This window comes from Triturus cristatus, chromosome 5_1 (assembly GCF_964204655.1).
Source record: "Triturus cristatus chromosome 5_1, aTriCri1.1, whole genome shotgun sequence".
NCBI lineage: Eukaryota > Metazoa > Chordata > Amphibia > Caudata > Salamandridae > Triturus > Triturus cristatus.
In genome coordinates, this window is record NC_140587.1 from 302,822,833 (window position 1) to 302,837,650 (window position 14,818).

General features: G+C 45.3%; 1 long non-coding RNA gene and 1 pseudogene across 3 annotated transcripts in view; one reads left to right on the forward strand and one right to left on the reverse strand.

Moving 5' to 3' along the window:
* LOC146830832 (uncharacterized) overlaps positions 1-14,818 on the forward strand; it is a 388,671-nt gene that overhangs the window by 13,493 nt on the left and 360,360 nt on the right. The window lies entirely within an intron of this gene.
* Positions 9,758-10,257, reverse strand: LOC146830833 (large ribosomal subunit protein eL32 pseudogene; annotated as a pseudogene).

Genomic DNA, 14,818 nt, shown 5'->3' on the forward strand with positions numbered 1-14,818 from the left:
TGGTTAGCCCTGTAATACTTCACCATGAGTGAACATAGACTTCCTGGCCTGGGCCTCCGATATGTTTGGTTTATCAGTGTTCTGAAGATGTTAGTAGAGGAGAAGCATCTCTCATTAAAGGAGACGGTGATTGAGGGAGACCCTCACAAGGGCCACTGCTGTTAGAGTTAACCTTTTTCCTTTTCTAGATTGACCAGAACCTGATTATAAAAGATAAAGCAGTGAGGTGGTTGCATTAACTGTTAAAGGGCTATTCTTAAGGTACCTCAGGTCAAAAGTCATACTGCAACTTTGCGGGCATCTCACTGAAGACTAGCTCTGGCTGCATTTGTATGTGATTTCATCAAAACAATTTATCATGAAATACCATTACTGAGAAACCATTTCACCTAAACTGTTCAATAGAAATTTTCAGGATGAATAGTATTTACCATTTCATAGAAACCAATTCACAGAATGTCCTTTTTATTGAAATTGGATGTACATGCTTATTTTTAAGGTGTAAATGCAATGGTTGTGGGCAGAAACCTTTTTGTCTACGGTATTTATTTTTAGTGCTTTGTTAGGGGACATTATTCTGAGTTTATATATTTTGCACTGTCAAGCAATTACTTTGGATGCTTTTAATTTGCTGACCCCTGCCCACCCCTAAACACCATCCATCCCCTTCCCAGCCCTTAAACTCCATCTATCCCTGCCAACTAAAAACCATTCACCCCACCTAAATTACATCCATCCCTGAACCCTAATCTCAACCCACTCCTGAACCCTAAAAGGCCTTTCTACCCCCACATTCCACCCATCCCAGGTCCCTAAAAACCTCACCACACCTAAACTCCACCGAGCTGTGACCCCTAAACTCCACCCATCCATCAATGCTAAAAGGTATTTCTTCTCCTAAACTCTACTCATTCTTGAATCCTAAAAGCCTCTTTCTACGCCTAATGCCACCCATCCCTGACCACTAAATGCCCCTGACCACCCTAATACTCCTTTCATCCATGAACCCTAAAAAACTCTCACCATCCAAAACACTACACTTCCCTGACCCCTAAAGCCTCCTTACCACCCCTAAATTCCACCCTTCTCTTAACCCTAAAGATCCTATCTATATCTGAACTCCACCCATCCGTGAACCCCAAAAAAGCCTGAACACCCCTACACTCCACTCATCCCTAAACACCCATAACCACCCCTAAACTCCACTCATCTGTAAATGCCAGAAATGCCTCACCACCCCTAAATTCAACCCATTACTGATCCCTAAAACAACTCTCACTACTCATTAAATCCACCCATCTCTGAACCCTTAAAACCCCCTTCAATGCCTGAACCTGTTACAAAGTCACCCACGTGCACTCCGGTTTGTTCCCTCCTCGATGCTGCCTCTTCCCAATTCCCTCTGAAATCTACCAGAATGGCAAGGAAAGAGCACGCTTACCACTCTGATAGTCCTCTGGGAGAAGGGGGAATGGGGACGAGAGACAAGAAAAGACACACTGGATTCTTGCAGACCAACTTGTTGATGGAGTCTCATTGAATGTCTCTCAGGAAAATGCCACATAGAGCACTTGAGTTAGCCCACAGGCAGGCTGCATAGAGTACTCTCCTCTCCCTGCCCTCACATTTGGGAATACGATACACTGCAGCCAGTAACAACAACTCTGATGGGTGGAAGGGGAGGGCAGAGTGCTCAGCAGACCAAGCTCGATAAATATGCACTCCCCAAGGAGGTGGCTGTGCTGGAGGGAGCCCAAGACCAGCAACCTCCCACTGTCCATTTGTCCCCTCAGGGGGGTATACTTGCACTCCATGACATTATGGCCGCATTACATTGTTTACGCACATGCCTGGAAGCCAAAATCGATCCGGTCATATTGGAGGTCTCGCTTGTGAGAGCTGACCTCCGCAAAATAGGTGCACAAATGAAAGAGGTAGAGGACTCTACGGTTGTCCTTAAGGAAGACACAGCCACTTTAAAGGCTCAAGTCAGTCAGTGCTGCATACAAACATTAATGGTATAGTTAGAACTTCGCTTTCTTTTTTTGTGATCTAGTAAGAACTTCCCCAGTCTTTCATTATTCTAATGTTGCTAAAGTGAGTATGATTTTGAAGATATACATTTTTATCAGTAAAGCTGACCCCGATGGAATACTCTTTAAATCCTAAGGTTATGTTTCCCCAGACCAAACCATCTTAAAATATCCGGCTCACCAGTATGGATGACATGTGATTCATACACCTTGTTATCCTCATTGGCTTATGTGACAATCCCTATAGGCTGGTTTACATACTTGTATGATTCATATTGTCTGTATAATGTGTGCGTGGTGTAAAGTACTGACATACACTACACTGATATGAGTAGCGCTGTACAACAAATGAAATGCATATGAGGGAGGGGCTACGTAAAGATGAAGGACACTGTTGGAGGGAGGCAGTGAGGGAATCCGAGGAGGAGGTCAATAGGGGGAGGGGCTATGGAGCGATGAGGGGCACTGTTGGAGGGTGGCAGTGTGGGAATCCGAGGAAGAGGTCATGGGGTGGAGGGGGAGCTAGGGAGAGATGAGGGGCACTGCTGAAGGGTGGCAGTGAGGGAGTCAGAGGAGGGGGTCATGAGGGTGATGGGCTACAGAGAGATGAGGGGCACTGCTGGAGGGTGGCAGTGAGGGTATCCGAGGACGAGGTCATGAGGGGCTATGGGGAGAGGAGGGGCACTTGTGGCAGTGAGGGAATCCGAGGAGGAGGTCAATAGGGGGGGGCATAGAGGGATGAGGGGCACTGGTGGAAGGTGGTAGTAAAGGTTATTTACGGAGAAAGAGGTTATCGGTGCGGCGCAAAAAAATCTTTCGCATCAGCGCTGAAGCCGGCCCTGTCATGGCCTTTCTGTTTTTGTTTAATTAGCAGTCGGGTCATAAGGGCTACTGTGGAACATACTTTAAAGTGCGTGATAATTATATTTACTGCTATATTCAATGTTTTAAGTTTGAAGGTGATTTTACTAATGTTTTTACCAGGAAAAATGAAAGTGGAGCCCGATGGTGCCTGATATGGGGCTGGGGCCCAAGGTCAGCTGTGAGATAAGGTGCACTGGAGAGGAGTAGTGGATAATCAAGCCTGTAAGGGAGTGCGCTGCACAGTCAGGGGTTAGGTGAAGGAAGTAATGAGGGATTCTCCCTGAAGACTCGCACAGAGGGAGCCTGAGTAGTGTCACTTGCCTGATACTCCCACCTCAGAAACCTCCTCTTCCCATCAAAGGAACATTACATGGAAAAAACACTTTTTGAGAGTGATAATATTTAGAAAGAGGTTTGGAAAAGCGTGCGTTTTACTGGGCCTTGTAAGACTAAGAAGAGATAAAGGAGGGCCCTGAAGCAGGCCTGCCTAGACATATATGCGACAAATCGAGCCCGCAGTGGCCCACCCAAATGCACCCTTGGCCCTTCCAAATAAAAATTCCTGGAGCCGGGCCTGATTGGCAGGAACCGCTTTTATGGCGTACTTGTCAATGCTTCAGTTTGAGGCACGGCTCCAACAACAAGATGGAGTAGTCGGTCAAACTTTTTTATTATTATTTTCAAAAAGATAATCCAATAATGGTATTCTCTTTTTGAAAATAAACCCAAAAAATCCTTCTCAACATGGTGGGCATTTTTAGCTTTTAATTGCCCCTTATCGTCAGGGTTTGCCTTGCAGTGACCGATAGTAAAAAAACAAAAAAAACAGCTATATGTCCGCCCATCTAAATTGGGCCAGAGGACATATAGCCAATTCTTTGACGGCCCTTACTTAATCGGGCTGTTGGAGAAGTTTGACTACAGTGGAGATGGAGTAGTCTCTGCCATCATCAAACCTGTGTTCCGCCCACATATGCCATTGGCGGGTGGATCATTATATTGACAGTAAGCGTACTGTGTCTTTTTTGTGAGCTAATATACTTACCACCAATTGGGCTATTAATGTCTTCTGAGAGTTGTAGTTTTTATTTGTTCCTATTGATCATATTGAAGTAACAGACCCAAAAGCCCCATACTGTGACTAAGGGTTTCGTGATGACATCAAACTAGGGGCCAACCCTACCCCGAGATTCCTCATCTACCCCATATTACTGTTTTGGGTCACTATTTTCATTCAGTCTCAGAAAAGAGGCCGAAGGTCGCAGAAGCTTTAGCTGAGGTGCCACAAGACAGATTAAATATTATTCTTATTAGCCCTTTTTAACTTTGATCTGTCACTTCCAGGACACAAGAAAGAAGTGCAAGCACATAAATAACAATGCAAGAAAGAAGATACCATGCCATAGCTGTGATGTGTGGTTATAAGGTGTCAATGCAACTAAACCTGGAGCCATATTTACAAGGACCCTGCGCCCCACTGTGTCACTTTTCTTGGTGCAGCGGTGGCGCAAAGTGCAGACTGATATTTGAGGCCATGCAAAGCCACTTTACGTGGCTTTTCATGGCCGTGTAGCTATGGAGTAAGGCAAAGCAGAACAAGCTGCTGCGTTGCCTTACTCTGCATCAAAGAGGCATTTCATGGGTATTGCGGTGGGATTTCCAACGCAACACCCATGGATTCTGAGACATTCCCAGATTTACAAGGACTTGTAAACCTGGGACTACATCAGAAGCCTACGCCTCCCCAGGAGGGGCTGAACGAGGAGAAATATAATTATTTCTCCTCTTTCTATGTGTCTTGCATTCTGAAGCTCATACAGAAGGAGGAAAACGGCCCCAATGATTGTTTTTGAGCAGGAAGGAATAACTTTGTGCATAAAACCAATCATTCTGCCAATCCATACACCCTTGCACCAAAGTGCAAGGGTGCCTGCGTTGGCGCTAGGCAGTTATTTGTGCACCAGCGCAAAGGAAAGGACCGGGTTGCAAAGTTTTATGGTAAATATGACGCATCCCTGCACTTTCCATATGGTGCGGAGTCGCAAGCTGGCTTGCGGTGCCCTGTTGTCAGTTTGCTGTAAATTTTCCCCCTTGTTAGAGAACAGAAAGTAAGTGAGAGACAAATCGAATGAGAGTGCAAAAGAAATCACAGAAACGTGCAGAGAAGTAACAAATAAAGACAAGTAAAAAGAAGGATGGAAGGAACATGAGAAGAATGGAAAGAAAGAAAGGTGGAAAGGAGACAAGAGAAAGGAAGAAGCGTTGAATAAAATTTGTTTCAGGGGACTAAAACCAGTGCACCATCCTAGAAAGGGACGGAATTGCATGCTTCTCTCGCTCATGTAAGGTTCAAAGTGGCAAAGTATTTTATTTTCATGGCTACTCCTTTGATGATCTCATCTGTCATACTCGCCTCTTTTTCCAAACTCATGAGGTGCAGTGCTGCTCAAAACTCTGAGGGACCCTATTATCCTTGCGGTTATTATTAATCAAGCCACTGACACCCATGTCATTGACATTTCTTTTAATGTCCTAATTCGGATGGAAGGCTCATTAAACTCGCTTAGGTTTGACGTTATGACCACTGGGCTGCACACTTGTCTCTAGAGCTGGTGGACCTACTGGCTGAACTAGCTTGAAAGCCTCGTATCAGCTGCAGTTACACCGTTCAACCTGAAACACCTATTGTCTCTTAGTTACTGCAGCTTTGTGCACGTGCTTGCGTAAGCCATCCTTCGGGGTTAGCGTTACATGTCTGTCACCAAGGGCCTTGTTGTTTTACTGGGTATGTTTGCTTAGCCAGTTCATCCAGTTTGGATTAGTGCTAGATATGTTTCAGAAGGTGAGTGTTTTTCACATAATCATAGTTGCAAGTCTTGATGTTTTTATGCCTTCTTTTATTGTGCAAATTCAGATTTTGCCTAGCTGTAGATGTGTCATAGTTTAGCAGTTGATCACTTTATTTATGAAAGGAAATTGGCCGATTCCCTGCGAGTAGGAATGCGTCTGAAGGTCAGTGGAGCCCAGTGACTGCTGTGATGCTGCTGCAAACCCTCCAGGGGGCGCTACAGATAGTGTGAGCAAGGGTCAGCCTGATATTATGGAGGAGGAGCTGAAGAGAAGCTATATGGAATCCAGATCCACCATACTCCTGTGAGGCAGTAAGTGGCCCATGCATGGTGCGCCCCTCAAAGGCCACCAACCCAAGTGGATGAGCACAGATGGGACCACACTACCAGGCAGGGTTCAGGCGCCAAGCCTCCTACACAGCCAGGAAACCACTCACTGCTCCTCCGAGTGGTGCATAGGCCTGTATGACTATTCTGGTGGATCTGAGAGGGACACAGGAATGTTAGCTCCTTACACAGACTCTAACTTTCCTGAACTTCCCTGTCAGTGTTATGTTAGAAATGTTATATAGCGCAGTGTATACCCGAGGGTGTCTTGGCGCTAACTGAGCAGAGTAAAAAATCGGAGACAGTTTAAAAAGGAAAGTTAACTGTTGAAAAGCCACATTTTAAGAAGTTTTCTGAAAACCTGTAGCGATGATGTGGATCTAATATGGAGAGGCAGCGTATTCCAGTGTCTAGCGGCTCCAGTGAGGAAGCTGCTGCCACCCCATTTACTTTTCTTGAATCTGAAGGGCGTCACTTTGTAGGTTCCCAGAGATCTCAGGTTCCTGCTAGGGGTATATCAAGAGATGGCTTTTTTCAGGAATTCGGGACCCATACTATGTAGGGCCTTAAAAGTGAGACAGAGGGTTTTGAGTTTGATCCGATTCCTGATTGTAAGCCAGTGCAGTTCCTCGATGGCAAGGGATACAGAGTGATATTTAGGGAGATCAAAGAGTACACTGGCGGTGGAGTTTTGGAGGACCTGCAATGTATTCATGTGTTGTTTCTGTAGATTGATTTATAAAGCATTGCAATAGTCCATTTTAGATAGAATGAGGGAGGATACGACTATTTTCCTAGAGTTAATAGGTATGTAAGGAAGAATCTTTTTGATGGTTCTTAGCGTATTTTAAGAGGCGGATATGATGGCATTAACTTGTTTACTGAGATTTAGATTAGCATCAAGAATCTCTCCCAAACATTTGACTTAAGGAGTTGGCATTGGGAGTGGGCCCATTTCCAATGTCCAGCAATCAGGAGTCCAGAGGTGAGCCTCATTTCCGAAGAAAATAACCTCTGTCTTACCCGAATTTAACTTTAGGCAGTACTTGTCCATCCAGGTGCCGATTCTCTCATACAATTATTAAGCTGAGAGCTTGTGTATTTAGCCTTGTTTGCAGCAGAAGGCACAATTTGTGTGTCATCTGCGAAGGAGGCGAGTGAAAGACCAGAGGATTGGATCAGCGGAGCAAGTTCAGCAACATATAAATTAAAAAGGGTGGAACTGAGCGAGGACCCCTGCGGAACCCTGCATAGAAACGAGAAGGTTTTGGAGCTGAAATTGTCTAGCATCACAGTACTTTCCCTGTCCTTTAGAAACGATCTGAGTAGCTCTAAGGCTGTACATTTAGGGGCAGATTTACAAGCCCCGTGCGTCATTTTGTAAAGCCCTGCGTCACATTATACCTGCATCAGGTATAATGTATGCAGGGTGGGCGTTCCAACGCAAAACAGCCTCATAGAAGTGACGCAGTAAAATCTACAAGATTTCACTGCGCCACTTCTAGGACGCCACTGAGTCAAATTCTTGTGCCTGCTTGAAGCAGGCGTAAGGAGTGACGCAGCACAATGAGGATAGGCATCCCCCTGCATTGCTGGAGTTGCGTTGTGCTTGCGACACAACTCCAGCAATGCATGGCTTTTGCATCAACAGATGCGTCAGAATTTCTGACGCATCTGTCAAACCTTGCGCCATGGTGCACCGTATTGTAAATCTAGCGCATCCATAGTGGCGCAAGGGTTTCTCAGGGTGGCGCAGGGAAAGTGACGCATCTTTACAGATGCATCACTTTCTTGTTAATCTGCCCCATAATGTTTAGCAGCTCCCTGTGTGTGAAAGCAATGCCAGCTCCCACAGCAGTCGAGAGCCGGCTGGGACCGGGGTGGCCTTGATGCACACCCCATGGTCCCAGGGGAAAGAGGCAAAATAAAGGTCAGAAACGAGTAGAAAGAGGCAGAATAAAGGTCAGGAAAGAGCAGACAGAGGCAGAATAAAGGTCACCAATGAGCAGAAAGAGGCAAGATAAAGTTGAGAAAGGAGAAGAAAGAGGCAGAATAAAGGTCAGCAACATGCAGAAAGAGGCAAAATAAAGGTGAGAATCAAGCTGAAATAAGCAAAATAAAGGTCAGAAATGAGCAGCAAGTGGCAGAATAAAGGTCAGAAGTGAACAGAAAGAGGCAGAATAAAGGTCAGCAACAAGCAGAAAGAGGCAAAACGGAGGTCAGAAACAACCAGCAAGTGGCAGAATAAAGGACGGGAACGAGCAGCAAGAGGCAGAATTAAGGTCAGCAATGAGCAGAAAGGCAAAATGAAGGTCATCAACCAGCATAAAAAGGCAAAATGGAGGCCAGACACCAGTACAAAGAAGAAAAATAGAGATCAGCAATGAGCAGAAAGAGGCAAAATAAAGGTCATAAATGAGCAGTAAGAGGCAGAATAAAGGTCAGCAACGACTAGAAAGAGGTAAGATAAAGGACAGAAACAAGCAGAAGGAGGCAGGATAAAGGTCAGAAACAAGCAGAAAAAGGGAAAATAAAGGTCAGTAATGAGCAGAAAAAAGGCAAACTAGAGGCCAGCAACAAGCGGAAAGAGGCAAAATTGAGATCTGAAATGAGCATAAAGAGGCAAAGTAGAGATCAGCAACGAGCAGAAAGAGGCAAAATAAAGGGCAGAGACTAGCATAGAGAGGCAAAATAGAGATAAGAACTGAGCAAGATGCAAACAGTAGAGTAACAATAGCCCCTGCCGCCTGTAGTGCGGGGGGGGGGCAGATCCGACACAGTGCACGGGCGGGCCTAAGAACTTTTGACTGGGTCCCGAGCGTGGGGGGCCCCGTCCATGCACTTAGCAAGGGGGGCCGCGTAAGTTTTGATATGGACTGAAAGCAAAATAGAAGTCAGAAACGAGCTAAAGAGACAAAATAAAGGCCAGCAATGAGCAGAAAGAGGCAAAATAACAATCAAAAACTAGCAGAAAATAGAGGTCCGTAACGAGCAGAAGAGACAAAATGTAGGCCAGCAACAGAGATCAGAAACTAGTGGAATTTGACAAAATAGAGTTCAGAAAGGAGCCGAAAGAGGCGATATTTAGATCAGAAACCAGCAGAAAGAGGAAAAATAAAGGCAACAAGTAGAAAGAGGCAATATAAAGGTCTGAAATGAGCAGAAAGAGGCGAAATACAGGTCTGAAACTAAATGGTGGTCCTTTCTTTCTTTCCACTGCAGGGGAGCCGATCAGACTATTTAACCACCTGCACGTAAATGAATTGTTTCACAAGGGGCATTTGAGACAGGCTTGATCCCGAAACTCTTCATGCCCAGTGCAAATAAAATGAACATTGAACCCGCAAGAGTGCTGCGGTTATGTTCCTGGTGGAGGGACTTGGGTGTATAATATATATATAATGTTTGAATGCTTTTATTTATTTATTTTAGCAAACTTTTAAAACGCGTAGGTACGTACGTCGGCTGATGTGTCCAGGCGCTAAGGTTCCATCCCTATGAGAGCAGTGAAGCATATGCTAAAGATGACTGGAACTAAATTGATCTAAAAAGCCAAGTTTTAAGTTTCTTGCAAAAGGATAGTTTTGCTTTTTCCTGCCTAAGCAGGAGAGGAAGGGAGTTTCACAGCTTAGCAGCCAGATAGCCCAAAGTGCAGCCTCAGATACCAGCTTTTTTTTTTTTTTTTTTTTGAAGTTTACAGTTTTTATTTGCAAATAACAGCCGCAAAGAAAGAGCAGTCTACTCGTTCTCCTCGCTGCGCAGTCTGGCGTTTGGATTTGTGAGTTTGATGGCGAGCTGGGCGGCCCTCTCTACTATGGTCTTGCGGTTTTTGGATGAAACATTGTGGGCGATCTCAGCACAGAAGGACTTGTTACTCATCATTAGCACCTCCAGCTCCTTCACGTTGTGTACCAGAAACTTTCGGAAGCCTGAGGGTAACATGTGCTTGGTCCTTTTATCGCTACCATAACCAATGTTGGGCATCAGGATCTGGCCCTTAAACCTCCTGCGCACTCTGTTATCAATACCTCGTGGTTTGCGCCAGTTACGCTTAATCTTGACATAACGATCAGATTGGTGACAAATGAACTTTTTGGTTCTTTTCTTAAGAATCTTCGGTTTGACAAGAGGTCTTAGGGCAGCCATGATTGCGGCTCAAAAACGTCCGCCTGCTCCGCAGAGAGGCCAAAGGAGATGATACCAGCTTTTTTGATTCTGGGAATACTTAGTAATGAGGCCTCAGCTGATCTCAAAGTTCTTTTGGGGGGAGTAGGATGCAATCAGAGGGTGCAAGTAGCTAGGGCCTTTGTTGTTAAGGATTAAGGACTTTATTTATGAGGCCTTGTGTCACTTTTTGTGACACACCGGCGGCGTAAAACATACCCCCAGTTACACCCTAGTTATAAAGTGAAGCATCTAAGCAGATGCGTCACATTGTAAACCCCGGCGGTACATTATACCTGCGTCAGGTATAATGTATGCAGGGGGGGCGTGCACACGCAAGTAAGCCTCGTAGAAGTGACGCAGTGAAATCTGTGAGATTTCACTGCGTCACTTCTAGGACGCAAATGCGTCAAAACCTTACAGTGCTTAATTTGTGCCGGTGCTTAGCACTGGCACTTACTTTTCAGGGCCGGGTCTACACGAGTCTGCATGACTGGACAACATGTTTTACATGGTGTTAGCTTACTGACTCGGCGCAGAGTGCTGGTGTAACTTCTCGGTCTCTCCTGACTCCCGGTGAGTGCTTCGTTGTGACTTGTGAGCCGGAGACTGTCTTGAGCAAAGAGTACTGCATAATTTCAGACAGTCAGTGCATCATCATCATCAATCATATATGTGTGATGGCGTCACGGCGGGCATTAGTTCAGTGTTGCTGCCGGTGGTGGGTGGGAGTCAGACCAAGAGTCAGACACTGATTGGGCTGGGCCTAGGCTGGATTTGGTTGTGCACGCTGCGCGCAGATTTCTTTCCAATTGCCGCGCCCGGCACGACCACGGTGAGGGCAGGCTGCAGTGTGCAGCAGTAGCAACAGGCGGTGGGCCGAGTAGTTAATAAAGGCAGTGGCAGTGCCCCGCAGCCCTGGCCAACCACAAGCGTAACCGTAAGTACTAGTATGTAGTACGCACGCCATAAGCAGCAGTCATCACGCCAAGCATCCATTTGATTTTTTTTTTTTAGCACAGTTTTGGCGGTAACGGTACACTTAGTAGCAGTACTGTTTAATAGTATACTTTTATCAGAACGGGCCAAGGCCGGCCGGCCGCCCGGGGTTAAGTTGGTAAAGAAGCCTTGACGTATACAGGGCCGGCCGGCAGCCGGCCGGGTTGCGGGTTTAAAGTTAAAGGCCCTGCCCGACCCCTGCCTTGTTTGAACGTATGATTGATATCGTCCCTCAGTGCTTAAATTAACAGTGGCTCCGCTTTTACTGAATAATGCCATGAATAGCAGAATGTTGTGTAGGGCTGGCAGCGCGGCGTGCACAGATTGTTTTTTGAATGTCACGCCCGGCTGACACACCCTGCCGCACCCCACGAGCCATCATCGGCCCCACGACATTGAGGTTGAGAGCAGGGCAGGCAGTAGCAACACACCAGGCAGGTCTACATAGCAGGCCTTCCTAACTATGTAACCCGGCCCACCACAAGAAGTAATATTATACTAACTAAGCAGGTCATTCCATGCCCATTGCCAAAGGAACGCTGCTTTTTTTTGTTTGAGCGTGGAGGCGAGACTGTCAGGCACTGTGGTAGCTCCGGTGCCGGCTCCACAAGATTCGATGACGCCTGCCCTTCCTGGCCTAGATGGCACTTGAGACTGGGACTGGAGGAGTCGCGTAAGGAGAAGGGTCTACTGCATTGTTGGGAGACAAGACTGTGAGTGTGCTCCTATGATCAAAGCTCTGGAATATTCTTTAGGGTCAGATTTACATCTCTCTTTTCCGTCAGTGCAGAGCTGCAGATACACTTGCGGCAGTGACGACCAACTTTTGCTTGCACAAATATTTAGCGCCGAAAAGTAGATGCAAGTATACCGTAAAATGGCAGCTGTACATTCACATAAATTACCGCTTTGCTCAATACGTAATTTTGGAAAATTATTCACAATGGGCAATTAACCATGACTGGCAGTGTTGCAGCCAGGATTCTGTGGAGTTAAGAAGTTAAAGGTTCTGCCCTGCCCTAGGCTTGAAGTATCCCCCGGCTCCATTCCTTCCCTAACAGTCCCTCTTAACTTAGAATGGCCAGTAGATCAAATGTGCCATGAAAAGATGTTGAATGAACTGGTTGATTGCCTTCTTTTCTACCAGTAAGTAGCGCACACCCCCGGCTGGCACACATAATAAATGAGCCCATAGAGTAGACGTAGGTAAAGCTCTTTAATCGTGCCATTCGTGCTTGTATTGTAATCGTACCTTAATATGTATTAAAGAAGACAATGTGCAAAAACAACTGACTGGAGTAGGTCTGTCAGCCTGCAATGTCCTGCATTAATTTAATTATTTATATTGCATGACCTAGTGGCTTCCAGCCCTTGTCCTGGTGGGGGGGCGGGTGCATGCTGGGGGGGCTAATGAATACCGTGTGCCACCTGAGCATAATAGCATTTGATTAAACAGGAGGCCCTGTGGATAGTGGACTCTTCGTGCCACTGGCTTTCTTTGTTTCTTTATTTTTGGTGGATGCTGGCAGAGCTGAATTGTCTACTACAGAAAAACCTCTGACTTAATTACGTTTATTTATGCCTATATAAAGTGAAGAAAGAGTACCAGCCGCAGAAGCATGGTAGCAAGAGGGAGGTCGGATGTGAGGTAAGGTGAAGTGAATAACTTAAGTTAGAAGAGGGTAGGCAGGAAGGGTAGGAAGCAGAGTGACGGAGGTAAAGAGGGGTGAGGTCAGATACCGAGAGCGAGATGACAGAGTAAGGATGGGGAAGATAAATAGAAAGACAGGGTGTTGAGGGAGGGATAGGTAGAGAAAGACAATCAGAGGTAACGGTAGACTGGGTGGGGCAGGGCTTTAAGTGGGATGAAAAAACAGGGGGTATCTCTAAGGGGTGTGGCCAATGTAATTAAGGGCATGGCTTAAAAACAGGGAAGCTAAAAATCTGTGCTTAGCATAGTGAGCCACCCGACTTGTATTTTGCTGTTTCTGTCATTTCATCCAGATAAATGATTCAACAAGTAACATCATAACTACAACAAGTCAGGACTATTGGCTTTGTTAATGGGGGTTAGCAGCGACTATGGTTTGTATATAATATTGAAAATGCTTCCACTTACAGCCCTAGTGACCCCACGACAATGTTGCTGCTCCCGAGTTTCAAAAAGAGAAGGGAAATCCAGAAAGAAAATGACTCTTTGAAGGATTTCCCTTCCCCCTAGAACGCTCACCTGGCATGATGTCATGCCGTAACTTCTCCACTAGTGAGAAGTGAGCAGTGTGAGCACCCGCACATCGAAGTGCCTGCTGTCACTGCAGTCCAGAAAAAAATGACTGACTGTGCCAAGGCACATAACGGAGCCCTCTAGAGACCTGTTTCAAGGCCCCCTTTAAAAAACTGCAGGTGCTCAGCACCGGTGAGACCCGGCCCACTTAAAGCCCTGGGGTGGGGTGAGAGATTTAGAGAGAAGCAAGTAAGAGAGAGAAAGAATACTGGGGAGGGCATTGAGAGGTGAGGGCCAGATTAATTGCCCACTTTTCCTTGAAGAATCTGTGGGTGACAAACCACCCCAATTATGTATACAATGTTGTGATCCTCATCCTCTCTTTGAATGCAAATGCCCTCCAGCCTAGTTGATGAGTTGATGATGATAATAATAATAATAATGTACTTTATTCGAGTTCAAAATTCATGAAGTCATAAAAGCAACAGGTTCATGACAATGAAAAAGTATTCCACAATAAAAAATTTTTTAAAATACATACAAGGCTTTTTAAAAATTGATTAAACTTTTCCTTTTCCTTAAAATACTTTTTTAAAAACCCAGCATTGATAACACACAATATTCATCATTTAAAGAAACTAAAAACAATAAAGCTGGGTGACATTGCCTCCATGAACCATGTTTTTTTAAGAGTGGCTTGATCCATCTTGATCTTTCCAACGAATAAAATTTACAAAAACAGATTACATGCAGAGTTGATTGGGTAGACAAATTATCACACGGGCATTTGGAAAGATTTCTACCCCAGTCATTTACTGTGGGAAAAGTGACTAAGCGAAAAAAAGTCAAACCTAAATCTAGTTAATAAATAACGGTCAAATCCCTCCAGACACCAATTTAAATATGGCTGGATGGTATAAGAGACTAGTGTAAGTTGATGTTGCTGTACAAGTTTTTTATTTAGTTCTACTCCTAGTCTAAGAGATTCTACATGATACCAACACAACTCATTCAAGTCCTTGCCAGTAATCCTGCACATTGACTCAGGTTGGTGGTAAAACTCAGGTCTTCCAAGATCCCTAGTGAAATTACATATATACTTCAACCATGGTATCCTGGAGACCCTGTCCAGCCCCATACAGTCCTTGATAATGTTTCTATTTAACAATAGGTCCGGCGATGTCCATACTGTATACCAGAGCAATACTGGTTGTATACTAATCAGATCGCTCACATAGCGCACTCCCAATTCTGCATGACAGTTAAAAACAGGGGAGCTAGCAGGGGTTGCCAAGATAAATCTAAGGAATGCGTTCTCTACCTTTTGTAATGAGGAAGAATTATATATCCCCCAAATA